Source organism: Crocuta crocuta, unplaced genomic scaffold, assembly GCF_008692635.1.
Source record: "Crocuta crocuta isolate KB4526 unplaced genomic scaffold, BGI_CrCroc_1.0 scaffold68, whole genome shotgun sequence".
Lineage (NCBI taxonomy): Eukaryota > Metazoa > Chordata > Mammalia > Carnivora > Hyaenidae > Crocuta > Crocuta crocuta.
This window is the reverse complement of record NW_027532426.1, coordinates 265,594-292,384: the sequence shown is the minus strand read 5'-3', so window position 1 is coordinate 292,384 and position 26,791 is coordinate 265,594. Positions and strand designations below refer to the sequence as shown.

The 26,791-nt window shown below is 44.3% G+C and overlaps 1 protein-coding gene and 2 long non-coding RNA genes across 3 annotated transcripts in view; 1 reads left to right on the top strand and 2 right to left on the bottom strand.

The window, feature by feature from the left end:
• TUBG1 (tubulin gamma 1) overlaps window positions 1-26,791 on the top strand; it is a 41,476-nt gene that overhangs the window by 6,284 nt on the left and 8,401 nt on the right. The window lies entirely within an intron of this gene.
• LOC144244104 (uncharacterized) lies at window positions 16-25,143 on the bottom strand. The gene is made up of 2 exons (XR_013338833.1): window positions 25,068-25,143; window positions 16-365 (listed from the first exon to the last, which is right to left on the bottom strand). It is a non-coding gene; the product is annotated as an uncharacterized LOC144244104 (long non-coding RNA).
• On the bottom strand, window positions 18,537-19,646 carry LOC144244103 (uncharacterized). The gene is made up of 3 exons (XR_013338832.1): window positions 19,568-19,646; window positions 19,199-19,429; window positions 18,537-18,623 (listed from the first exon to the last, which is right to left on the bottom strand). It is a non-coding gene; the product is annotated as an uncharacterized LOC144244103 (long non-coding RNA).

Below are 26,791 nucleotides of genomic sequence, written 5' to 3'. Positions count from 1 at the left end.
TCGGGGACAGAGATCTAGTATCAGGAAGCACTTTATAATAAAAGTAGAGTGGCGTAAACGAATCTGGAATTTAGGATTGTCACTTTGGACAGGTGTACTGGGGTGAGGCAAAGAGGCACGAGCACAAGAGTGGGTTGGGAGCTCACGGTAAGTACAGATGCCCGCCAGGGTGGGTGAGTCAGTCCAGGAAGCCTCATTCGTGGTCTCCACCGGTCACACACATCCTCCATCTCCCGAGAAAGGGGCTGTCTGCAGCAGAGAGTCAACTAAAATCCAACATCAGCACACCTTCTGGTAACGCCCGCCTCCACCACTTGCTCACTTTCCATTCCTTCTTGGGTACCTTAAGCAGGTAAGGTGGTGCCCTAGGAAAGTAACAGGAACATTTTATTTTTTTTTTAATGTTTTATTTACTTCTGAGAAATAGAGACAGCGTGAGCAGGGGAGGGTCAGAGAGAGAAGGAGACACAAAATCTGAAGCAGGCCCCAGGCTCTGAGCTAGCCGTCAGCACAGAGCCCGACGCAGGGCTCGAACCCACGAACCGTGACATCATGACTTGAGCTGAAGTCAGACACTTAACTGACTGAGCCACCCAGGTGCCCCAACAGGAATATTTTAAATTGATGTTCTGACTTACTAATCCATCATTTGTAACTTTTAGTGAAATTTCCTAGGGTCTGATCACTGCAATGTGAATTGGTAAAATCTAGTTTCTTGCAAAGCTGTAGGCTCTGTCATTCAGGGTCTAACACCTTATGAGGCAAAAAGGGCCTCCACCGACTTAACATACATATAGGCTCATGACAGCTGGATGCAACAAAGAGGGGCTCAGTGCTTGTCTAAGGCTTTGGCAGCTTAGTGAATTCCACATGCAAGGCCATCAATTCCATGTGCAAGCCCATTGTGAATGACAGCAGTCTTTACACTTCTGGTAAACCAGTATGAACGGCCATTACACCTCCAGCAGCAATTCTTCCTGGGCCGTGGGGGTGGGGGGCGGGGGGTGACAGGTGGAGCAGAACCTTGACTGTACCTGAGCCTCCGCCTCAGTGAGACTCAGTGGCGGCAGGATAGGAGGCGTTATGAATTATTCATAGGGTGACCAACTCAACCTGGTTTTAGCGCTGAAAGTTCTGAGTCTCAAGAACACCCTCAGGGGCACCTGGGTGGCTCAGTCGGTTGGGTGTCTGACTTCGGCTCAGGTCATGATCTCACAGTTCATGGGTTCGAGCCCTGCTTTGAGCTCTGTGCTGACAGCTAGCTCAGAGCCTGGAACCTGTTTCAGATTCTGTGTCTCCCTCTCTCTCTGACCCTCCCCTGCTTATGCTGTCTCTCAGAAGTAAATAAAACATTAAAAAAAAAAAAAGAACACCCTCAGTTCAGTTTTAACTAAAACTCCCACATTCCCTCAGTCCTCAGAAAACCGGGATGGTGGGTCACCCTAAATTAAAGAACTCCACAGAGAATGATCGGGATATCTTGAAGCAGTATATATGAATGATCAGGGCTGCATTAAGGTCCAGTAGACATTTGTTGATTAATTACACAAGGGGAGCCTGGGTGGCTTAGTCGGTTGAGCGTCCGACTTTCGCTTAGGTNGTATCTCATTAAGCTTCATAATGAACCCTACCTAAGGGGGTTTCCAATTTTACTGGGGGTAGGGAATATAATATGTAATATAATTAATTTATATGAAATATATATCATATGTTAATAATACAATTTTGCATGTGATCATATATTTTATTATTCTGCTTTTTAAAAAATTAAGTATGTCCACACCCAACATGGGGCTTGAATTCACCACCCTGAGATTATGAATCAATCTCATGCAGTCTCATGCTTTACTGACTGAGCCAGCCAGATGCCTCCGTTATTCTGTTTTTTAAATTAAATGGCTGGGTGACTAAATTGGTTGTCTCCTTTTTTCTAATATTTTATTTATTTGAAAGAGACAGAGAGAGAGAATCTCAGGCAGGCTCCATACTCAGCACACAGCCCAACATTGGGCTTGATCCCATGACTCTGGCATCATGACCTGAGCCAAAGTCAACAGTCACCTGTTCAATCAACAGCCACCCAGGTGTCCCAAGTGTCTGACTTTTGATTTTGGCTCAGGTCATGAGCTCATGGTTCATAGGATTGAGCCCCGCATCAGGCTCCGCACCTCCCTTGCTCACTCAATCAAAGAAAATAAATAAACAAAAAAAATAATAAATTAAATATCTCAAAATATAATTTGTCCAATTTTAAGTACTACATGTAAAATCTAATACAAAACAATACTGAAATCATTATTGGCCATTTAATATACACCATGTACTGTTCTAAGCACTTTACATATGTGAGCTCATTTAATTTTGACAACAACCCTATAGATAGGTACTGTCGTATCCCGATTTTTACAAATAAGGAAACTGAAGCTCAGGGTCACACAGCTGGGAAGTGGTCTTTCCCTCCCTGGAAAGGGAAAACTTAGGAAGAGATGCATTAACTGCCAGACATATGGTAGGCTGTCAGCTGCAGGAAGGAAGGGGCTCTTCTGTGACACTCTGGGAGCAGAATGGGGGGCCAGTGGAGGGAACTATGAAGAGGCATGTGGTAGCTCCACAGAAGGAAAGACATCCACAGGATTGCTGCTGTCCTCATCGAATGAGCAGTCACATGGAGCATGAGTCCCCCTCCACTGAACTCAGTCAAGCAAATTCTGCATGATGCCTCTCCTGGAATGGATGGAGATGGATGAGGTAATCTTTAAAAAAACAAAACAAAACAAACACCTTTTTTTTTTTAATCTTTATTTTTGAGAGAGAGACAGAGCACACGTGGGGGAGGGGCAGAGAGAGAGGGAGACACAGAATCTGAAGCAGGCTCCAGGCTCTGAGCTGTCAGCACAGAACCCGACACAGGGCTTGAACTCACGAACCTCGAGATCATGACCTGAGCCGAAGTTGGAGGCTTAACCAACTGAGTCACCCAGGCGCCCCTGAGGTGATCTTTAATATGCCTTCCGGCCTTAAGGATTTAGGAATTTCTTGGAAACCAATATCCTTTATAATAAAGCATATTCATTCTTAAAACAAATATATTAAGGCCTGCTGTGTGCCTGAACCCTTTCCAGGGGATACCCAGGAGGTGCATAAGATCATGAGTCTCAAAAAATTCACTGCCTAAGACATCGATGCAGCAAAGTGACAGTTAAGGCGATAAGCACACATCAGCATGATCACAACAGTGTGTGCTCGGTAAATATTAATTGAGTGTTTGCAAGAATGAAAGGCTATGGGAGGGCAGTGTGGGAATCACACAGAGGAATGATCATTTGACGGGGTCTTGAGTTCTGAGGGAAGCTTTCTAATCAGAAACATAAGAAAAGGTAGGGAGACTAGCATGTGCTGAGGCCCAGGAGGGCAGGGAAGTATGAGATGGACTTGATCTCTCTTCTGCAGCTCAACCACCCACTTCCTGTCAACCAGGGAAGGGAAGCTCACACCAGGCAAATGAGGCCACCAGGGCCCACCTGGGGCTGATAGAAGGCCAAAGGCAGAGAAAGGGGGTTATGACCCAACACAGGTATGACAGAAGGCTTCCCTGAGACAACCAGCAAGGCCTTGTATGCAAGGAAGCAATTAATGTGTTGACACCCAGAGGGAAAAGCATGGTAGGCAAAGGGAAAAGAACCTGAGAGGGCAGGGAGGCCGAGAAAAGGACAGTGGATTCTGGAAACGGCAAAGGCCCAGAAGGTGCATTTGGGGGAGCAACAGAGGACAAGGTCAGGTTGATATTCCAAGACCAGACAGGTCATGCAGGACCTTTTATGCCATGTAGAGTTTGGACTTTATTCTCCGAACAAAGGGGAACCCTGAAGGCCAGCTGGGAAGCTACAGTCACCAGCCTGCCCTTTCTGGACTTTTCACCCATACAACACTGCCCCCTGCCCCCACCCCCTGCTTTCTATTCCCTCCTGTTCTCTAACTCTTTCTGCAAACCAGTATTTGGCAGAATCTGATATCAGAACGCTAGCTCATGTCCAGGTTCCTCCTAAAGGTGGGTTCTTTGATGCTTTTGCCCACGCTGACAGCCTGTTCTTTATCATTCTGTTCTCAGGCACCATGGCCTGCCCTGCCCTGCCCTGAACTGTCCTAGACCAGCTCTGTGCAGCAGACTGCCTCTCTTTCTTCCCTGCCCCAAAGTCCTCACAGATCAGTCCTGACCTGGGGGTACCTGGGGCCTCCTCGCCAAGCTCAGCTGCACCATTCCTGTTTCCGTCTCCGGTCCACCATACACATAATCTCACAGTGTTTTGTTAGTGTTATAATTATACCTTTGTCACGTAATTTCCCTTTCTGATCCTCTCAAATACAACCCCCTGTGTTCTATAGAATGTTCGGGCATTCTGGCAATAATTAAGTTCCAACAAATAATAGACTTTAAAATAGGTACCCTCTTCTTAACAGTTAACTCGGAAATATATTAAGAGAGGTTGGTTGTTGGGTTTTGGGTTTTTTTTTTGGTTCATTTTTTTAATGCAACCAAGACATGTGGATATGTGGGGCACCTGGGTGGCTCAGTGGGCTGGGCAATCGACTTCGGCTCAGGTCATGATCTCATGGTTCGTGAGTTTGAGCCCCACATCAGGCTCTGTGCTGACAGCTCAGAGCCTAGAGCCTGACTTGGATTCTGTGTCCCCCTCTCTCTCTGGTCCTCCCCTGCTTGTGCTCTGTCTCTCTCTCTCAAAAATAAACAAAGATTAAAAATTTTTNTGGAAACTAATTTGACAATAAACTATTAAAAAAAAAATAAAAAAAAATTTTTTTAAAAAGTGAAACTTGAACATTGTAAAAGGACATTGTTTTCATTGCATATTGCTGCCTAAAATTCACCGTGAAACACAGAGGGGTATAACACTGATTCACTGTTTCTCTAGGTTCTGTGAGTTGGGCTATTCTTTTACTGGGCTCCTCTGGTTCACTTGGTCTATTACAAATGACTGGAACAGCTGGAAAGTCCAGGTTGGCCTCAATCACATATCTGGCAACTAGTGCTGGGTAGGGAGCCTCAGCTCTCCTCCTCCCAACCTCCCCACCTTCAGTGGACAAGACCGGGTTTCTTGCATAGTGGCCCAGGACCGTGTTCCCAGAGGGCCAGCCCCAGTGCATAAGCACTGCCCTCCTGCACTTGGGCCACGTGTATTGGCCAAGACAAGTCTTATGGTCAAGCCCAGAGTCAATTCTGGAGGGAGCTGTGCCAGGGCATGAACACTGGGAGGCAGAATTCATTAGGGCCATTGGTGCAACAATCTACCATGGATATAAAGGCTGGCCCCTTTATAAGAATTTAAACATGGAGGAAACAAAGGATTGCTTTGGGTTCAATGGTAAGGTTAAGTAAGGCATCATAAGGCAATTTCAAATCTGCATATAACTCTGCTTCATTCAAGATAATAGAAAAGGCCAATTTCCCTGTAGCTAACTTAAGAACTAGTGTCTCATAAGCGAATTGCATAATCTCGTTACACAATTAATTCACTGTTACATCCAATTACACATCATGGCCTGAACCTCATAAATCTATTTCTATAAGTAGAAAATAATAGAGGCGCCTGGGTGGCTTAGTCAGTTGAGCGTCCGACTTTCGCTTAGGTCATGATCTCGCGGTTCGTGGGTTCGGGCCCCGCGTCGGGTTCTGTGCTGACTGCCAGCTCAGAGCCTGGAGCCTATTTCAGAGTCTGTGTCTCCCTCTCTCTCTGACCCTCCCCTGCTCACGCTGTCTCTCTCTCTCTCTCTCTCCTAGAAATAAATACAAATAAAAATTTAAAAAAAGAAAAATAAAAAAAAGAAAATAATAGAGATGGGGCACCTGAGTAGTTCAGTCAGTTAAGCTGACTTCGGCCTGAGTTATGATCTCGCAGTCCGTGAGTTCAAGCCCCGTTTCGGGATGTGTGCTGACAGCTCGGAGCCTGAAGCCTGCTTTGGATTCAGTGTCTCCCTCTCTGCCCCTACCCTGCTCACACTCTGTCTCTCTGTCTCTCAAAAATGAATAAATGTTAAAAAATAAATAAAACACTATTTTCATTAAAAAAAGAAAATAATAGAGATAAGAACTTCTGTTTACCTAACATCCTCCAAACATAATCGTGTTCTTTATTTTATTTTATTTTTTTAAATGTTTTATTTATTTCTAGGAGAGAGAGAGAGACAGCGTGAGCAGGGGAGGGTCGGAGAGAGAGGGAATCACAGACTGAAACAGGCTCCAGGCTCTGAGCTGGCAGTCAGCACAGAGCCCGACCCGGGGCTCGAACCCACGAACCGCGAGATCATGACCTAAGCGAAAGTCGGACGCTTAACCGACTAAGCCACCCAGGCGCCCCTCTTGTTCTTCATTTTAAAATTGATTTATTGTTTAAAAACAAGTATTTGTGAGAAGTCTAATTCCCAAAAGTTACACATTAAATCAACTTTTGCCTCAGCACTAATTTCTGCCAAAACAAGAAATATAAAAATGGATAGGTTTAAAAATTTTTTAATGGGGGCACTTGGGTGGCCTAATCGGGTAAGCATCTGACTTCCACTAGGTCATGATCTCACGGTTTGTGGGTTCAAGCCCCACGTCGGGCTGTGTGCTGACAACTCTGTTTCTGCTTCAGATTCTGTGTTTCCCTCTCTCTCTGCCCCTCCCCAGCTGGCACTTTGTCTCTCTCTGTCTCTCCATCTCTCTCAGAAAGGAACAAAGACATTAACATTTTCAAAAAATAATTAAAAATTTTTAATGAATACATTTCTTTCTTAATATCTTAAATTTTTTTATTATTTTAATTTTTAGAGAGAGAGAGTGGAGGAGGGACAGACAGAGAAAGAGACACAGAATCCGAAGCAGGCTCCAGGCTCCAAGCTGCCAGCACAGAGCCCGATGTGGGGGCGAGGTCATGACCTGAGTCAAAGCCTCCCAATACTTAACTGACTGAGCTACCCAGGTACCCCTGAATACATTTCTTTGTTTCCTCAAAGCACTTAGGCAAAAAAAAACTTGAAAGCCTACCTCCGGGAATTTGGGGGATCAAATGTTTCAACCGATCTTGTGACTACAGTAGTCTCTCCGACATCTACAATGACACTTGTTTCATCACCTTGAAGATGCTCCCTCTGCACCACACCTCTCCGTTGGCTCTCGTCACTAGGGCCACTTCTGGCTTCCTTCAGTCCTTCCGTCGCCGCTCACGCTCTGGCTTCCCCGCTTTCTCCCCGTGTCTCCTCTGGGGTCGCTCCTCCTCAGCCCACTGCCTTCACCTGGCTGGCTCCTTACTTATCCCCCAGGTCACTCAAGTGTCACTTCCACTGAAGCTTTCTGGCTTCTCCACACATATTCCACAAGTACCTTGTACTTTCTTTGCCATAAACATCAGCACACTTTATTATTTTACGTTTTTGCTTTTGTTTTTTCTCCTTGAGAGCAAGGACTGACCTGTTCATGGCTCTCTCTCTAGTGTCTGACATTTGGTGGGGATTCAGATACATCTCTCAAAAGAATGTAAATCCCAAGCAGAAAGAAAACTACAAAGAGGGCACTGTGGGTAGCCACATTCACATACTCAAGATTATGTACTTTACCTATAGGTTGAGCCTGTCCAGTCTTGATTCATAGTCTACTTAGTCTTATTTTATTTTTTTAAATTTTACTTGTTTCTTTTTGAGAGAGAAAAAGAGAGGCAGAGAGAGAGAGAGAGAGCGAGAGGGAGAGAATCTCAAGCAGGCTCCATGCTGTCAGCCCAGAGCCCGATGTGGGGCTCGATCTCACAAACCCCAAGATTATGACCTGAGGTGAAATCAAGAGTCAGATGCTTAACTGACCGAGCTACCCAGGTGCTCCTACTTACTCTTATTTTAAACAAAAGTCTAACCTGTTTAGATGTATGAATCCCTAGACCAATACAAATTTGCAAGGAGAGGGGTACTAGGGTCTTCAAAATAAAAGCAGTCAGGACCAGGGCTATTGCCCTGATAAGAAAAAAAGAGACAGAAAAATGGCAAAAGGCCATAAGGAAAGGATCATCTAGCTTAAGAGGGAACATATCTCCAAAGAAGTCTGTGGGCAGCTAGCCAGATAACAAAGGCTGATGCTCACGTCCATGCCTTGAGTCAACAATAAAGAATGAATTTCATTCTGTGTATTCCACTTAAGAAAAGATAAAGGAGTAAAGTATACATTTTACAATGATTCCCACCAAAAATAATTTTAAAGTGTTTTTTTTTTTAAGATTTTGCTTTTAAGTAACCAATCTCTACACCCGACATGGAAGTCGAACTCACAACCCTGAAATCTAACATCTCATGCTATTGACTAAGCCAGCCAAGTGTCCCCAAAATAATTTTTAAAAAATTTTTAACGTTTATTCATTTTTGAGAGACAAAAAGAACAGAGCACGAGTGGCAGAGGAGCAGAGAGAGAGGGAGACACAGAACCCAAAGCAGGCCCCAGGCTCTGAGCTGTCAGCACAGAGCCCAACACGGGGCTCAAACTCATAGACCAGACCATGAGATCATGACCTGAGTCAAAGTTGGACATTCAATCGACTGAGCCACCCAGGTGCCCAACCCCAAAATAATTTTTAAATGATTTGAGTTATGAGACCTAGAAAGATAGGTCTGGTTATCTGGGAAATTCACTTATCTATGTGGAAAATCCTTTTTTTTTTTTCTGATAAAAAGGTAACAATGGTTAAAAACAATAATAAAACAATGAGGGGCTTACTGCATTTCTACTGGAAGAGAGCAGTGACCTTTTTCAGGGATACCTTCATTCTGTTCCTGGTCTCCTAGCAATTACTTCACTTTATTTCTTTAAAATTCTTTCAATGTTTATTTTTGAGAGAGAGAGACACAGAGAGACAGAGTGCCAGCTGGGGAGGAGCAGAGAGAGAGGGACACACAGAATCTGAAGCAGGCTCCAGGCTCCATGCTGTCAGCACAGAGCCCAGCAAGGGGCTTGAACTCACAAACGGTGAGATCATAACCTGACCCAAAGTCAGACACTTAACCAACTGAGCTACCCCGGCACCCCATAACCCACTATATTTCAATTAATGGTTGGCTCCCCTGTCTTCCCCACTGGCCTATCCCAGTACATTGTAGGTGTTCAACAAACATTTGTTGGACAAATGAAGAGTGATGTGAAGGACATGAGTTCTCTTCCCTGCCTTTCCTTTAACAAGAAGGCATTAAAAGGCTTGCCACACAGGTGGTGCCCGGCTGGCTCAGTCGGTGGAGCACGTGACTCTGGATCTTGGGATTGTAAATTCGAGCTCCATGTTGGGTGTAGAGATTACTTAAAAATAAAATCTTTAAATAAATAAATAAATAAATAAATAAATAAATAAATAAATAAATAAAAGACTTGCCACACAATCAGATAATAGTGTACCCCAGGATAAATTCAGGATAAATTGGCCTATAGATCAGGAATATTGTGACCTTAATTCTATACAGTTTTCAAAGAGAGGGGAAATGGGGGTAGGCTGGAAAGAGATGTCATTTCTACAACTTTAGAGAAGAATTTTTTCAATTCCTTTAATGCATGACATGAGAAAAGATATCCTACCATTCTTACAGGGAGTAGCTATGGTATCAAGGAACCAAATGGCATGATGTTGCTGAATCTCTGATATTTGATCCTTTGGAAATATTCCCAATGGATACATTATACAATAATCCATTAGCACCTGAATGGAAACAAACTAGTGATGACGAGTATTTCACTTCCTACAAGATCAAATAATAGTCACGAATCATGAACTGGATCTGTGGACAGCTGCACCAGAACATAAAATCTGTGGAAGCTAGGTCAATTTCAAGGCCTGACCTGCAGAGGAAGCTGGGAAGAGGGAGCAGTCAGAACCGGGGCACCTGGAAGATCATCCACAGGGAACAACAAAGTGACCAACTGGATGTGTTCCTCTAAAATAACTTTGTGGAAGAGGCACCTGGGTGGCTCAGTCTGCTAAGCATCTGACTTTGGCTCAGGTCATGATCTCACAGTTTGTGGGTTTGAGCCCCGTGTTGGGCTCTGTGCAGCTCAGAGCCTGGAGCCTGTTTCTGATTCTGTGTCTCCATCTCTCTCTGCCCCTCCTCTGCACATGGCCTGTCTGTCTCTCTCAAAAGTAAATAAAGATTAAAATTTTTAAAAATAAAGTAAGTAAATTAAGTAAAACAACTTGGCAGTAGCTTGCCTTGCTCCAGAAGCACAGCCACGGTCAGGAGATGGCCGGAAGGTGGTGGTCAGGAGCGAGAGCCTCAGGGGACTGCCAAACTACACCTGAGCCAACGAGGAAACCACTGGGCCAAGCACCCCCAAATCTTGTCCAAAAACTTGCAAACCATCCATTGTTCTTTCCCTAACATGCAGTCCTCTCTGAGGATTCCCATTCCCTTTATGGCCATCCTTGCTTAGGATTCCTGAACCCAGAGGGAATTTTGCTCCCTGAAACCTTCCCTTTGCCCACTCAGATTCCCCAGTTCTGGAAACAGTACTATTCTGAGTATCCCATTGGCCTGGGTCCCAAGGATGGAAATGAATCACACAGAGCACCGGCCATAGGGATGGTATGAAAAAATACTTGGCTCCCTGAGGTTCATGAAAAGGATGAAGCAGAGAGGAACAGAGTAGTGTTTTGGGGCTAACGAAGGCCAGACTATCACCTCTGCTTCTAGGACACAACCATAGGCAATACAGCTTAAGGGTAGCCCCTACCCAGAGACTTAACTGAAGTCTAGTGTGACCCCTGGAACTCCCTGTGACCTGGCCCTCTTATGGACCATAAATCGAATCAACCCTAAGAACACTATAATACTCTGTCTGCTCTGTATCAGGTTGTGTTCAGGGATCTCCCCACAGCGACTACTCTATTCCAACCAGCTATGTTCCTTTGGACACACAGGATTAACTTCTCTGTATGCACTGCAGTTGTCCCCTGCTCATTCCGCAAGTTTCTGACCACTACCTCTAACCTGTACATGCGTACATGCCTTCGGAAAACTAGAGTTGTCAGGTGATACAACATCTAATCCACAGGCCCTGAGCCACTAAACTGATTATTACTGCACTGTCATACTGCTTTCATTTACATCCCTGTCATGTGAACGAGGACCTATGAACACATGCATTCCTTCTGCTATGCCCTACACCAGTGGTTCTTAGCCTTTGCTGATTCATGGATCTCTTGGAGAATCTGCTAGGGATCTCCCCAGAAAAAAATAGACATAGGAATGTGAAAACAATTTCAAGGAGTTCTTGACTCATAAAGCCCATCCTTCAGACCCCAAGCCAATGCTAACGATTCCTGACGGCAAGAAATGATGGCATTTCTAAAGAGAGAGGTAGTTAGAAGGGAGAGAGCTTCAGCTTAATTCTTCTCTACTTGTTTCCCATATACGTAAAAGCCAGCAGAGGATTTGGGAACAAAAGTTGGTCAGCCTCATCTGTGAGGTCCAACCAGGTGTCCTCACCTGTCCACTTAGCTGAGAGCACCAGGTCCCAACCCACTAAGGCAGCAGCTCCTCTCTGAGACTGACATGGGCCCCTCCCTTTGCCCACACCAACACACTCCCACCCACGAGTCTAATCCAGACCTACATATCTTTCCCCCTGGCCATCCAGGCAAGCCCAGTGACTCTGATGCTCACCTTGTCACCTAGGAGTAGTGGATGTAAAGCCATACCTTCTCTACATTTCCTTCCTCTCTCTTCATCTCTCTCTCTCTCACACACACACACGCACACACACACACACACACGTGGACACTCCAACCATTACTCAGGAGGAGAGCCAGCGTCAGCATCTTGAGGCTCCCCTGTAGCAGATCTCCCAGAGCACACCTTCCGGTTGGACTCTGCAGAATTCAGTGATAACTGCCACCTGGCTGCTGGCCAGACTACATTTTCTGGGTCACCCTGACCTCCTCAAAGGCCAAGCATTCTCATCTGATATCTCATCTGATACTCCAACCCTCTCTGCCTCAACAACAACAACAACAACAACAACAACAACACCTTGATGGTGGCACAAGACTGAATGTTCATCACACACACACACACAAACACACACACACACACACACACACACACATGCAGGATTTTGCCACCAGCCATCCTCAACCTCTGCCAAAAATGATTACATATTTCTAACAAGGACTGACTATGAATATAAACAAGGGTCTGTGGATCCTGGGAATGAGTGGGAAGAGGTCTCCGGCTCTTCTGTAAATTAGGGGCTTCTCCCATTCTAGTCTTTCCCAATCATGGCAGAGACAACCAAGGTGGCTTCCTCCTCACCACACACAGGAACCCATCATTCTAACTGGTGGACTATTAGCAAGAGAAGCAAAACTCATAGGTACCAAAAACACCTCTCAAGATGGACCTCAGAGTCAGCTCTTGAAGCGATCACATGAATTTCCAACCCTGCGAATAACCAGTCACCAGAGTTTAATTCCAAGATCAGTCCAATTCTGGCCTCTCACTATGTGCTTTCAAGTAATGCCATGTAATTAAAATGTTATCATAACCTACCTCTCAGAATGTTACTCACTAGATTTGTGATCTTGGGCCGGTCACTTCCTGTCCCTGGGCCTTGGTTTCATCATTCATTCAGTCAACAAATATTTATTGAGAAGCTAGTAAGTTCCAGGCACTGTGCAAAGTGCTGAAGACAACAAAGATGAGCAAGATACAGTCTGGCCGAAGAATATCTCACTCTATTGTTTATGTGTTCATATAAATAACTACTGATGGTGCTGCATGATTCGGGCAGGAATAAAGCCTGGACAAGGCTCAAGAGGAAAACTGGGAGGGGAGCGCCTGGGTCTGATTAGGGGCATAGGGGGTTGTAAAAATGAGGGAGTTGGGCTTCTTATCCAAAGGGTCTGTTATTCTAAGATCGTGATGCATTCCAAAAGAACATAGAAGCCATTTGGATTTTCTGCTCCAGGCAAGTGTGTGCAATGCCAGCCTTCCACTAGTGCAGATAAGGAGTTTACCATGGCAGTTTACCACTTGGCATGAATACCTCTCTTTCAGTGTGAACAGAAGCCAGATTCTCTTTATCAGATGTTTGCACTATCCAATTTTAATGATCACCTAGGAGTGTAAATGACACTTGGTAAAATTAAGTCCCTTCCAATTCAAAGGTCAGAAAAGACATTAGGTACACTTGTGGCATATATACGCTTAACCAGCTGATGAATGATATACAAACACATCATTGAGGAGGGGAAAACCAAACCCAGACATACATAATGAATCCCTCATATGGTTTTCTCTAAAACAAAACCATTGGCCTATTATTGCCAGAAACTCAGTAGTCACCCTGAGATGATATGAAGCTAAAGTCTGCTACTTGTGGCCGATAATTAGCTCATGCACCAGCTAATATTATTTAAGTTCTCAAATACTGAAAGGAACTGAGTTATCAATTCCTAAAAGGTCAGTATCAATAATATCTATCCTTCTTGGTTTTTTCTGCTTACCTATATTTTCTATATTTAGTACAATAAGTATGTCCTCTCCCATTAAAATATTTATTAACTTTTTCCTTTCTTCCCAAGATAGTGTGTGGAATCTGATACTGCCACATGCAAACTGCCTGGTGGGTTAGTTATTTATACATAGAACTCAGTTCTTAGATTTTGTTCTAACTTGAAGTAGAAATGCAGGTAAAACATGAGGCTTTGCCATTCCATATATATACATACACTCATATATATATATATACACATATATATATACCCATATATATATGTACACACAATACATTTAGTGATAAAAAAATTTTATGTGTTAAGAAGCCATTTTGATGGTTGCATATCAGTGCAAATGTACTTAATGCCGGGGCGCCTGGGTGGCTTAGTCGGTTAAGCGTCCGACTTTCGCTTAGGTCATGATCTCGCGGTTCGTGGGTTCGGGCCCCGCGTCGGGCTCTGTGCTGACTGCCAGCTCAGAGCCTGGAGCCTGTTTCAGTCTGTGACTCCCTCTCTCTCTGACCCTCCCCTGCTCACGCTGTCTCTCTCTCTCTCTCTCCTAGAAACAAAAACCTTAAAAAAAATTTTTTTTAAATGTACTTAATGCCACTAAACTGTATACTTAAAATGATTAAAATGGAAAATTCTATGTTACGTATATTTTACCACATTAAAAACTAATTTAAAAGTTTTTTCAAATTAAAAAGTGCAATTGATTCGTGTGTATGGGCCTTGTATCTTGTAACCGTTCTAAACTCAGTTATTAGTTGTAATAGCTTTTTGAATATTCCTTAGGATTTTCTACGTACAATCATGTCTTCTATCTTCTTTTAAGACAGTTTTATTTCTTCCTTAAAAAAAAAAAGGTGGGATGAGCACTGAGTGTTGTATGTAAATGATGAATCATGGGAATCTACTCCCAAAACCAAGAGCATGCTGCATACGCTCTATGTTAGCCAACTTGACAATAAATTATATATATATTTTTTTTGTTTTATTTATTTCTAGGAGAGAGAGACAGCGTGAGCAGGGGAGGGTCAGAGAGAGAGGGAGTCACAGACTGAAACAGGCTCCAGGCTCCGAGCTGGCAGTCAGCACAGAGCCCGACGCGGGGCTCGAACCCACAAACCGCGAGATCATGACCTAAGCGAAAGTCGGACGCTTAACCGACTAAGCCACCCAGGCGCCCCAATAAATTATATTTTTTTAAAAAGGCACCTCTACATCAATAAAGCAAAGGCTACCAGAGTGTAAGGTCTTTTTTCTGTACCCTTAAACGCTTCTAAAATATGCCAAGGAGAAGGAACCATGTCATACAGATGTCAACTCAGATTGGGGAAGATAAGATTTAAATTACTTTGATTCCAACACGTGAGAACGGTTTGAGAATGACTTTGCTTCAACCTGTGATTAACAGAAAAACACTGTAAGCCATGTATTATTTCTAGCCATAGAGGTGCTTTGGCAGTGGGAAATGGACACAGGTTATTTCCAGGGTTCCTTGGTTCATCAGCTCCTTATTTGATTACAGGGCGATTTAACCAAGGATCACTGACTGCTTCAGCCTGCTTGGTTTTGATCAATCCAGAAAACACAGTCGCTGATTTCCTTCTATCACTAATTTATAGGTGGAGACGAGGCAAGTCAGGGAAGGGACTTTTGAGAGTTTTCATTCGAGAATGTTCAGAACAGTCACAGAAAGGCCCTGAACACCTGCCAAAAGGGATGGCCTGAGACCTGCAGGCCCAGGGTCAACAGCCAAATTAAAGTGGAGAGGTGAGGAGCCAGAGGGGCGGGCAGGCCAGGATTAAGGGAACAGGCGCTCTGAAACAAACAGACAAAAACTATTCATAAATAGTGCTAAAAGGTGAGAGGTGCCTGGCTGGCTCAGTCGATAGAGCATGAGACTTGATCTTAAGGTCATGAGTTCGAGCCCCACATTAGGTGTAGAGATTATTTTAAAATAAAATCTTAAAAAAAAAAAACCAACAACCTGCTAAAAGGTGAACACAGGGGTGGACCTTCCAATTTGCAATTAGACTGCTAAATAACTATTAGAACTTTGCCATGTTGATTTAACAAACCAGAGATAGAGAGCAGGAAACTAAAACCATGTCAAAAGTTAATTTTTAATAGCTTCCTAAACAGTTGCAGTCTTCAAATGCTTTATTTGAATATAGTTGACACACCATGTTACCTTAGTTTTAGGTCTACAATACAGTGAGTGACTCTACAACCCTTTATGTTACGCTGTGCCTAACTAGTTTTAATTAGCCAAATACACTGGCTTAGCATAGCTAGAGGGATGCACTGAAAGCATAATAAACATTAATAGTCAAAACGGACCCAAAAATTCAACATACTGCAAAAACAATGGAAGCTCTAGAGACAAAGGAAAAATAACTCAATCTCAGACACCTGAAGAGATCAATTTATAAAATATGACAGCACATTAAAGTCATAGGAGGGACGCCTGGGTGGGTCAGTCGGCTAAACGTCCAACTTCAGCTCAGGTCATGATCTCACAGTCCATGAGTTTGAGCCCCCAGTCGGGCTCTGTGCTGACAGCTCAGAGCCTGGAGCCTGCTTTGGATTCTTAGTCTTCCTCTCCCTCTACCCCTCCCTCACCCATGCTTTATCTCTCTCTCTCTCTCTCTTTCAAAAATAAATAAATGTCAAAGCAGTCGTGGGAAATAGTCTATCTTATCATGTTGGAAATATTTTAAAATTTCATCAGAAAAAGAAAAAATTACAACGTTCACGAGAAAAGAAAGGAAAACAGACCGAGCCCAATAATCCCATGACCTGTAGATCATGCAAAAACATTTTTTTTTTTTTTTTAAAAAACAAAGCAAAACAAGGGCGCTTGGGTGGCTCAGTCGGTTAAGCATCCGACTTTGGCTCAGGGCATGGTCTCACAGTTCTTGGGTTCGAGCCCCACATCGGGCTCTGTGCTGACAGCCAGCTCAGAGCCTAGAGCCTGTTTCAGATTCTGTGTGTCTCTCTCTTGGACCCTCCCCATGCTCACGCTGTCTCTCTCTCTCTCAGAAATAAATTTAAAAAATTAAAAAATAAATAAAAAACAAAGCAAAACAAAACACAAGACTCTGCTTCCTCATTTAGGAAATAAAATGTTGAAATAGATTGGGTACCTTATATGAGCTAGAGGTGTGCTGATCAGGAACAGAGGCCTCCTGACAGCTCCCTGTGTGTAGCCGACTGCCTCCTGTCTTCCCTTTCCTTGTGGTGCTGAAGGATAATGTCATTTTCTTTTTCTTTTTTTTTTTAAAGATTTTTTAATGTTTTTATTTTTTTTTGAAAGAGATAAAGCATGAAGGGGGGAGAGGCAGAGAGAAGGGAGAGAAAGAGAATCCCAAGCAGGTTCCACACTGTCAGCACAGAGCCCGATGTGGGGCTCAATCTCACGAACCGTTAGATCATGCCCCCAGCCAAAATCAAGAGTAGGATGCTTAACTGACTCAGCCACCCGGCACCCTGGACATCATCATTTTCTATGTGAATACTGTGGGGCAAGGTTGGGAAGGCCTAGTGAATAAATGATCTCCACATCCCATCCAGCTTTAGGATGCTATCACTGTATCTCCGATTAATTGACTTTGCAATGCATTGTCTCGACAAAGTGAACAGACCCAGAACCTCTGTTCTACACAAAAAGTAGAACATATAATGGAAATGACAGAGACATTCCTATCTTTCTAAAAGCTACTTTTCTGGAAAATATATTTAAAGAATATCAACTTTTTAAAAAATTTTTATAGTTTATCTTTGAGACAGAGAGAGACAGAGCATGAGCAAGGGAGGGGCAGAGAGAGAGAGGGAGACACAGAATCTGAAGCAGGCTCCAGGCTCCGAGCTGTCAGCACAGAGCCCGACGAGGGGCTCAAACCCACAAATCGCGAGATATGACCTGAGCCGAAGCCAGACGCTCAACCGACTGAGCCACCCACGCGCCCCTATCAACATTTTTTTTAAGTTAAATACATTTTAAGGCAGGCATTCCTAGCAAACTATGTTTCTGAGGCAGACTGGAATGAGGGCCTAAGGTCACACACTTTATGACTGACGCTGTAGCTGTTACCAAGTGTGAACATCAGGAGTAGCACGGACATGAACTAAGGACAGTCATGGAATCTGAGAAATGCCATCACGAAATAAATCATTTTCAAAATACATTCATCCTATTAAAAAGGATGCAAAGAAGACAGAAAGTCTATCCCTTAAGTTTGCCACATCTCTTCTCCAATGGACATAAAGGTATTACAACAATCAATTATTTGGGGGCACCTGGGTGGCTCAGCCGGTTAATTGTCCAACTTCGGTTCAGGTCATGGTCTCATGGTTAGGGGGCTTGAGCCCCACGTCAGCTTGAGCTGTGCTGACAGCTCTGAGCCTGGAGCCTGCTTCAGATTCCATGTCTCCCTCTGTCTCTCTCCTCTCCCTGGCTTGTGCTCTCTCTCTCAAAAATAAATAAATAAATAAGCATTAAAACACACACACACACACACACACACACACACACTGTGTGATTTCTTTCACAGAGGCACTCGTGACATTCACAAACTTACCTCACCATTCAAGAGATTCCTAAAAGGATGTTCTCAAATTTATACTTGGGCTAAGTTTTCGTTTAAAGTTAACTGTGAAGCACATAGGGTATAATTACACAAGCCTTGGTACTTTCTGTAAGTTTTTAAACTTCCAAATCAAAACTGAAAGTTCAATTGTGGGTGCCTAGGTGGCTCAGTGGGTTAAGTCTCTGACTTTGGCTCAGGTCACGATCTCATGGTTCTTGAGTTCAAGCCCCACCTTGGCCTCTGCACTGACAGCTCAGAGCCTGGAGCCTGCTTTGGGTTCTATCTCCCTCTCTGGCTTACACTTTGTCTCTCACGCTGTCTCTCAAAATTAAACATAAAAAAAAAGTTTAATTGTGGACTGTATCTTTGGATTTTTAAATGTTCAGGGGTTTTTTTGGTTTTTTGGTTTTTGGGGTTTTTGTTTTTTGTTTTTGTTTTTCTTTACGTGATGTACATGAGCTGGATCCTGAATGCGTGTTTTCAGCCTGGTCAGTCATATCGCTTTCCAGCACTCAGGTTTCTATAAGAGAGATTAAAAGACTCACGTAAGCATATTGTAGAGCAATGCTCCTTACACTTTTATGCATGTACAGATAACCCCGGGATCTCCTAAAAATACAGATTCCGATCAGTGGCTATGGGGTGGGATCTGAGACGGTATGTTCTCACGAACCTCCAGGTGTGCTGAGGAGGAACATAGCTGGAGAGCGGTGGGTCCCGAAATTGGCGTGTGAGAATTACCCAGAGGGCTTGTTAAACCAGATCGTTGGGTTTCTGATTTAGAAGTGTAGAAATTCTGCCTTTCTAACACGTTCCCAGGCAATGCTGGCACTGCTGGTCTGGAAACTACACTTTGAGAACCACCGCTGTCAAGGAAAGACTATTGGATTGAGTGAGAGAGAGAAGACGTGGGGTTAGCATCCGCTGGGCCTAACTGGCCCTATGACCCCATCAGGCAGAAATATGTTCAGCTGCAATTAACAGAACAATCAACAGTAGCCTAAACAAATAGTATAGTTTGCTTTTCTCACTTGGTAAGTCCAGAGGTGGGCAGTCCAGGGTTTGGGACATCTGTTAGGAAATCACCAAGGATACCTGGCCTTTCTATCTTTGTGTTCCACCATCACTCATATGTGGCCTTTGTGCTCATGATGACTGTTGAACCGAGTTCCAAGCAGAAGACGAGGCGCAGGGCAGAGAGGGACAGGGGCCTCCAGTTTCACTTGCCCTTTTGAAAAAGTTTTCCCAGGAGTCTTGCTCCATGGCTTCTGCTTACATTCCACTGGGCAGAACTGAGGCAACTGCAGACCCATCGTTGAGAGGTGACTAGGGAGAAGGGGTTGGATTTCCCAACCAACGTTAATAGCCACAGTGGCCTTAGACATACACACAGATCTTAACATCGTATCAAAACCACAGAAGCTCCAAAACCTAAGTACACATCTCAGCTCTCTGAATCCTCACCTCCTCATCTGTAGTGTATGGATGCACTTTGAGCAGGCATTTTGAGCAGGACAGTTCATCCCTGTGGGGCTCTCCTGCACACTGCAGGACATTAAGCATCTCTGATCTCTGGGTACCAAATGCCAGGAACCTCCACCCCTACTATTGTGATGAAACCAAATAGGTGTCCCGGTTGGGGTGGGGCATTGGGAGGGGACTAACTTGTGGGATTGGAAGCCACTGACCTAGATCAGGTCTGGTCCACAGCTACCTGATTCTCTCTGGCCTCTTGGATAAAAGCTAGTAATTTTTTGAAGCCCTGGCTACACAACAGGAGCATGGAGCCCCATTGTTGTTAAAAAAAAAAGCCCTCCTCCTCCTTTGGCGCACGTGTTAGTTACCACCATCACACTCTTCCACTACTTGTTCCAATGATCTACCGATTTCCAGATCACTCTTCCATCCAGACTTTCCCCTCCAAGCTTTACCTTCCTCCTAGGTGAGTTTTACATCTATACGGATGGTCCTGACTGGACTTGACCTCCTCACCTCAAATGCCCTTTACTACTTGTCTCCTTGTCACCCACACAATGGACAGACCTCAGCACTTGCCATCCTACAAACTGCTCCTTAACCTTAAACTTGACCGGCTCTCTCTTGTACCACCACTTCCTGCACCTCCCCCTTCTTGTTCCCTTTGTCCCATTCTTTTCCCTGACGTTGATTTTAGTCCAAGCTGGCATCCCCTTCCTAGCTTCACATCCTTCTCCACGCAGCCTGGACAAGTTGATCCGTTCCTCCTGCATTCCCCCAATCTTCACCCCCACCCTCCTGGTAAAACCCCGGCCCGGCTCTAGCTGACTTTCTGCCCTCTGACTCTTACGCTTGAGTAGCTGAACACTGCCCTAGACAGCACACACCCACGCAGACTGTTGCCATGACAACCTGGTGGTGGGCCGTTGGTGGTCCCTCTACTTGTCCCTGTCAGCCCTCTCCTGTTCCCTACCTTATCACCTCCCCTGTCATTCGCACTCTCAGCAGATAACTTCACTCCTACTTGACAGTGAAAATAGAAGCCATCAGTCAGAAGCCCCCTCAACTTCCTGCCCCCCACTGCCACCCCACTAAAGCACTTATTTTTATCTACACTCATCCCTTCCTCCCTTTTATTGTGGGAAAAGTTTCCTTCCTGTGGTTAATCCTTCCACCTGAGCCCTACATCCCAATAGCTCCAGCCTTCCCGGGAACCTTGGCTCTCAAAATCCCGTGTCTGTGCCTTTAATATTGCCACTCTGAAACCTTTCCTCTGTTCTAAAAAGCGGTGTTCTCTAGACCTCACATTCCCATCTCCACTGTACAAATTTCCCCTTCTCTCTTGTCCTTTGCAGCCAGACTTCCTAACCTTTCTCACACCACTGGGTGGATAATGTTTTTGAATGCATGCAATATACATAGAACTACCTTGGAAACCAATTATAGTGAAATCCAGTGGTTATAATATATTTTTAAAATTTGTGACATAGTAATACACGTGCTTCTTTCTTTTATTCCTGTAAGTCCTTTATTAATGCATACCATAACAAAATCTTGTGTTATCTATAATAACTCCTCTATTGTTAAGTAGCGGTGATTATAAACGCTATTGTAATATCTGTATCAACTGGAAGGTGAAGTAAGTATAGCTGCGATTTTTACAGGTGACAAAGTCACAGGCACTACACTACTACTGAAGAATGATACCTGCAGTCATAACTGAAGGGAAAACTATACTCTAAATTTTATTTCTTTTAAACTTTATTTATTTATTTTGAGAGAGAGAGACAGAGACAGAGACAGAGAGTGAGCATGTGCGAGTGAGTGGGGGGTGGGGAGCAGACAGAGCGGGAGAGAGAGAATCCCAAGCAGGCTCCATGCTGTCAGTGCAGAGCCCAACATAGGACACCACCCCAGAAGACTATATTTTAATAACAGGTGAGTAAGGGACACCTGGGTGACTCAGTCAGTTAAGCATCTAACTCTTGATTTTGGCTCAGGTCATGATCTTATACTTGGGAGATCAAGCCCCATGTCAGGCTCTGCACTGGGCATGGGGCCTGCTTAAGATCCTCTCTCTCCCTCTGCCTCTGCCCCTTTCCGCCACTTGAGCTCTCTCTTATAAACAAACAAACAAACAAACAAATAAATAAATGGTGAATGAAAAATCAATATGTAATTTTTTCCCATCCAAGTTCATGGGTTCCCTGAATTCTATCCATAGATCCCCTGGGGGGTCCTGTGGGCACCAGATTTAAATGCCTGTTTCATTTTATTTTTATAATAACTTTTTAAATGTTTATTTATTTTTGAGACAGAGAGAGGCAGAGCGTGAGCAGGGTAGGGGCAGAGAGAGAGGGAGACACAGAATCCGAAGCAGGCTGCAGGCTCTGAGCTGTCAGCATGTGAGGCTCGAACCCATGAACCGTGAGATCATGACCTGAGCCAAAGTCAGATGCTTAACTAACTGAGCCACCCAGGCCCCCCTAAAATGCCTGTTTTAAAGTCCGTCCTTCCCATCCACCTTCTCATCTTCCTCATGTCTCAATTTCATGATTCTTCAAATATCTGTTAATGCCAACTATGTATAAGGGTTAAGTAACCTTTTGCAATCGGGCTTTTACTCTCATGGCCCAGGCTCAATATCCTCACCAAAGTCACCAATGGTTCCCCAAATTTGAAGGTCTCTTCTCTATCTCCATATTGCTCTAAATTATTTCCTCCTCAGAATGTTCTCTTTGCTAGGCTTCTGCAGTATCCTTCTCTATGGCTATGCCTTGAGCTGCAAGTAAAAACTGAATCCCAATCAAATAGCTTAAACCATGAGGAAAAATAGATCATACATTTTAAGAGGCACAGATATGGGGTTGCTGTAGGGCTGATTAATGTCACGGCTTAACAATTTCATCTGAGACCCAGGGGCTTGGCATCTTTCTGCTCTACCACCCTCAGGATGGTGGCTTATCCTCAAGGTGCTCTCCCCTACAAGTTAAAGGACTATAGCAGTTCCAGGCGCCATATCCAAATGTGACAACGTGTAGCTGAAGAATAGAGTGTCTCTTCTTGTGTGTCTATTTCTAATCAGGGAGGAGACCTTCCCCCGGAGCCCCCAGAAATCTTTCCTCACACCACATTGACCTGAATTGCATCATACGTCCCTTCCTAAATCAGTCTCCGGCAAGGAAATGGCGATCACCATAATTGGCTTGGATTAATCAGGATCTATTGCCAAACCACTTGGAAGAAGGGTGGAAGGCCGAACAAAACCGGGGCTCTGTCAGAAGTGAGCAGGCAATCAAACCTCACTGATACATACCAGCTTTTCTTCTGCTTTTCGCTTGCTCCTTCATGTTTCTTTGCGATGCCGTCTTCCTACCCTTACGTATTGTGTTCTATCAGGTTCTATTCCAGTCCCCTTCCAGTCCAGGACCCTCCCACACTACAAATTCTCCCCGAGTGACCCTATTCACACCTCTGGCTTGAACTGCCACTTGGGTAGGGCTCCCTCTCCACCTGGAACTCACTCCGTAGCTCTAGGCCTGTGAAGTCTCTGTTGCCTACTGGGCCCCTAGCTCCATCTGAATATTCCCCAACTCAAGCTCAGTCTGTGCATCCATGCACCCCCTCACTACCCTGTGTCTCAGGAAACAGCCCTACCTTCACCCAATGATTGAAACCTGCCCTCTCAGAACCCTTCCTCTCCCTTACCCCCATTACATAATCAGCCATCTCATCTGAGTGAGTGTAAGACTCTCCACTCAGTGTCTCTAGAATCTGTCCCCTCCTCTCCATACTTGGACAGGGCTCTGCTCATTTCAGCCCTGGCTGATAACCTTGCCTCTTGCTTTACTCCAGCATACTGATACCAGGAAGATCTTTCTCCAGGCCTGTTCAGCAACCTTCAGCAGCTCCCTCTTTTGCAAGGCACATCCAGGTCTGGTCCCTGCTGACTTGTCCAGTTCACCACCTGACACTTTCCTCATTCACCCTAAACTCAACTTGCCGTCTCTCACATCTAGCCCGCACACATGCTCTTCTTCCACACCATCAACACACACACGCGTGCAGGCACACACAGACCTTTTTTTCCCTCCACATACACTCGAAAACACTTTCATTTTTTGACAAAAACTTATTTTTGTCACCTACCATGTGTTGGTGACCTTTCCATGCTGATGATAGCGCTACCTGATATTTTTTTACGAATGGCTCCTTTGTGTCCCTTAATAGGGATTGCTGCAATTTATATTTAAGAACACTGCTATGGATGTACACATGGGCAGCCAGGTTACTTTTGAGCATTATAGACACTGTTGCAGCACACATCCCTATATGTGCATCCTTGTCCCTATGTCCTAGCACCTGTCCCTAGTTACCAGGGACTCAGGTGATTCCTGGAAGTAGAATATGTGATTTTTACATATCAAGAGAATTGCCAGTTTACCCTCCAGAATGTATCCATTTAAACGATCACCAATGGTATAAAAGCACCCCTTTGTTAGAACCCCCATCCACACTAGATTTAAATTTTTGCTGGTCTAACACTTTGCCCTTAATCTGTATTTTTCCAATTACTAGTGATCCTGAGTATCATTTTACATTTTTTAATTTATCATGGACCATTTATTCCTTTTACCCATTTTCTTGAATATTTGTTTTCCTTCCCCCCCCCGCCTTTTTTTATTAAGTAAACTCTGGCCCCAAAATGGGGTTCAAACTGACAACCCCAAGATCAAGAGCCACATGCCTGTTAACTAACTAAAATTTAAATAAAAGCTTGAAACAAAACAAAAAACAAATACATAAATAATAAATTATAAAAAAGAAGAAACAAAGAGTCACATGCCCTACCAACTCAGTCAGCCCGACACCTTGCTTGTCTTCTTCTTATTGGTTTGTCTGCCTTTCCATTGTCTCCACCTGGGCAATTCTTACCAAACATTCAAGACTCATCCCAGGCACCACCTCTTCCAAAAAGTTTTCTCCAATTCTTTGCCCTCTCCCTGTACCCACCCTCCAAGTTGAGCCCCCTTCTCTGCACTCTCTGCTAACCTTACCGTGTATTTATCTCTTCCACAAGGCCATGAACACTTGGGTTTGTTACCTCTACTTCCCCAGTTCATATTAGTGTGCCCCTGCATAGGATAGATGCGTAATACGAGAATGAAGCCATGTGCAAACAGGATCACTCTTAGGCTTATTTCCTTTTTCCTATTCCTTGAGAAAACAATTCAGAGCAAAATAGCCTGGTTTGTTCTATTTCGAGAGCAAAACATGAATTTAACATAACTTCCTTCATACAAAGAGCTTCAGCCCTTCATGTTCACTGCTGTAATTTTTCTTTGGCTTCGTTTTGAAGGTTAAACCCCCTGGGGTCATAGGATCCCAGTCTCTAACTAGCTGCTCTAACTAGCTCTCTTCCTCCCAGCCTCTGACACACCCTCCTTTCCCCACCTCATACCTCTGCCTCCTTACCTCCCCAACATACCTGTGCTTCTGGCATATCTGTACTCCGACAGTCCAGGTGTCCAGGAAGACCAGGAATGAAGGTACAGCCAAAATGTTTTACTCAACCTGGAATAGCAAATAAAAGCTTAGGACTTTTAACAAACTTGTCAGTTTACAAATGCTGCATTTATTATCAGAGGCAGACCAAAGCCTCAGACAAAGGAATGCCACAACCCCACTGCATTATCACAACCTGGATCAGAGAACATGGAGCCAAGCAAATTGAACTCAGCACTCAATAATCAATCTCTGGGTAATGACCTTGAGCCACTGGATCTGAAACCCATGAAAAAGACCATGAACCTGGTGGTCCTTTTGCTCAACTTCAATAGAAGTTAGATCTGAAACCGAATCTGGAGGATCATGACAAATAATATTAGGTTTTAATTTGTTGCGACTTATTTAAAGCAACAACTTATTTTGTTTTTTTTTTAATGTTTTTTATTTATTTCTAGGAGAGAGTGAGAGAGACAGCATGAGCAGGGGAGGGTCAGAGAGAGAGGGAGTCACAGATTGAAACAGGCTCCAGGCTCTGAGCTGGCAGTCAGCACAGAGCCCGATGCGGGGCTGGAACCCACGAACCGCGAGATCATGACCTAAGCGAAAGTCAGACGCTTAACCGACTAAGCCACCCAGGCACCCCTTATTTTGTTTTTGCCCTGAATGAGATCTTTCATCTGTAGCAACAGCCAAATTATACTTCAGTTCCACTGCATCTAGTGGTAATCATAAGAGTGGCTAGTATGTATTGAATGTTTTCTATGACTCTGGCACTGTTCTAGCTGCTGATGTATCACTGCATTCAACCAACATGGACTGGTCGGTTCTCAGCAGAAATGGAAAGTATGACCTGCTAATAACTGGGGCGGATTTATGTTCAGCTCTATACATAAGCACGTCTCCAACCCATTTCTACAGGTGAGGAGAAGCCTCCAGCTTGTCAGAGATGACTTCTTCGAGGCAACTCACCTTGCAATTTCTCCAATTCAGATCAACTCACACGTTCTAACCTGTTTGTCTATAAACTAGGATTTGAAGGAAGTTTTCCCACTTTTGGAGACTAGAAGGAGGAGTGAGGCACTGTTATTAATCATAAGAAAAGGTTGGGGCACCTGGGTGGCTCAGTCAGTTAAGCGTCTGACTTCTTCAGCTCAGGTCATGATCTATGGTTTGTGGGTTTGAGCCCCGGTTTGTGGGTTTGAGCCCCATATTGGGCTCTGTGCTAATAGCTCAGAGCCTGGAGCCTGCTTCGGATTCTGTCTCCCTCTCTCTCTGCCCCTCCCCCCTGCTCTCACTCTGTCAATCTCTCTCTGTGAAAAATAAAAATAAACATTTAAAAGCATTTTTTAAAAAGAAAAGGTTGAAATTAAATTCCCTCATTTCACAAGTGTTCATAAACTGCTTCCAGCTTATTATTTTAAAGGAAGCAAACAGCCATTCCAGACTCACAAGGAGGGGAGGCCGGACGAATTTACTCTCATCTCTAAAGCCTTTCTCTTCACCTGGGAACTCAGATAGGGGCCTAGAGAAGCCTCCGAAGACAGCCAGCCCTTAGTAACAGTTCCGTCAGGGGAAAGAGGCTCCAAGGAGGAACTCTGACCCCACCTCAAACTTCAAGGGGAGCACCCAGACCCTCCCCAACAGGGCGAGGCTGCCAGTCCTCCTGAGGGACACCCCTTGCCCAAGAGGAGGAAGTGAGCTGTG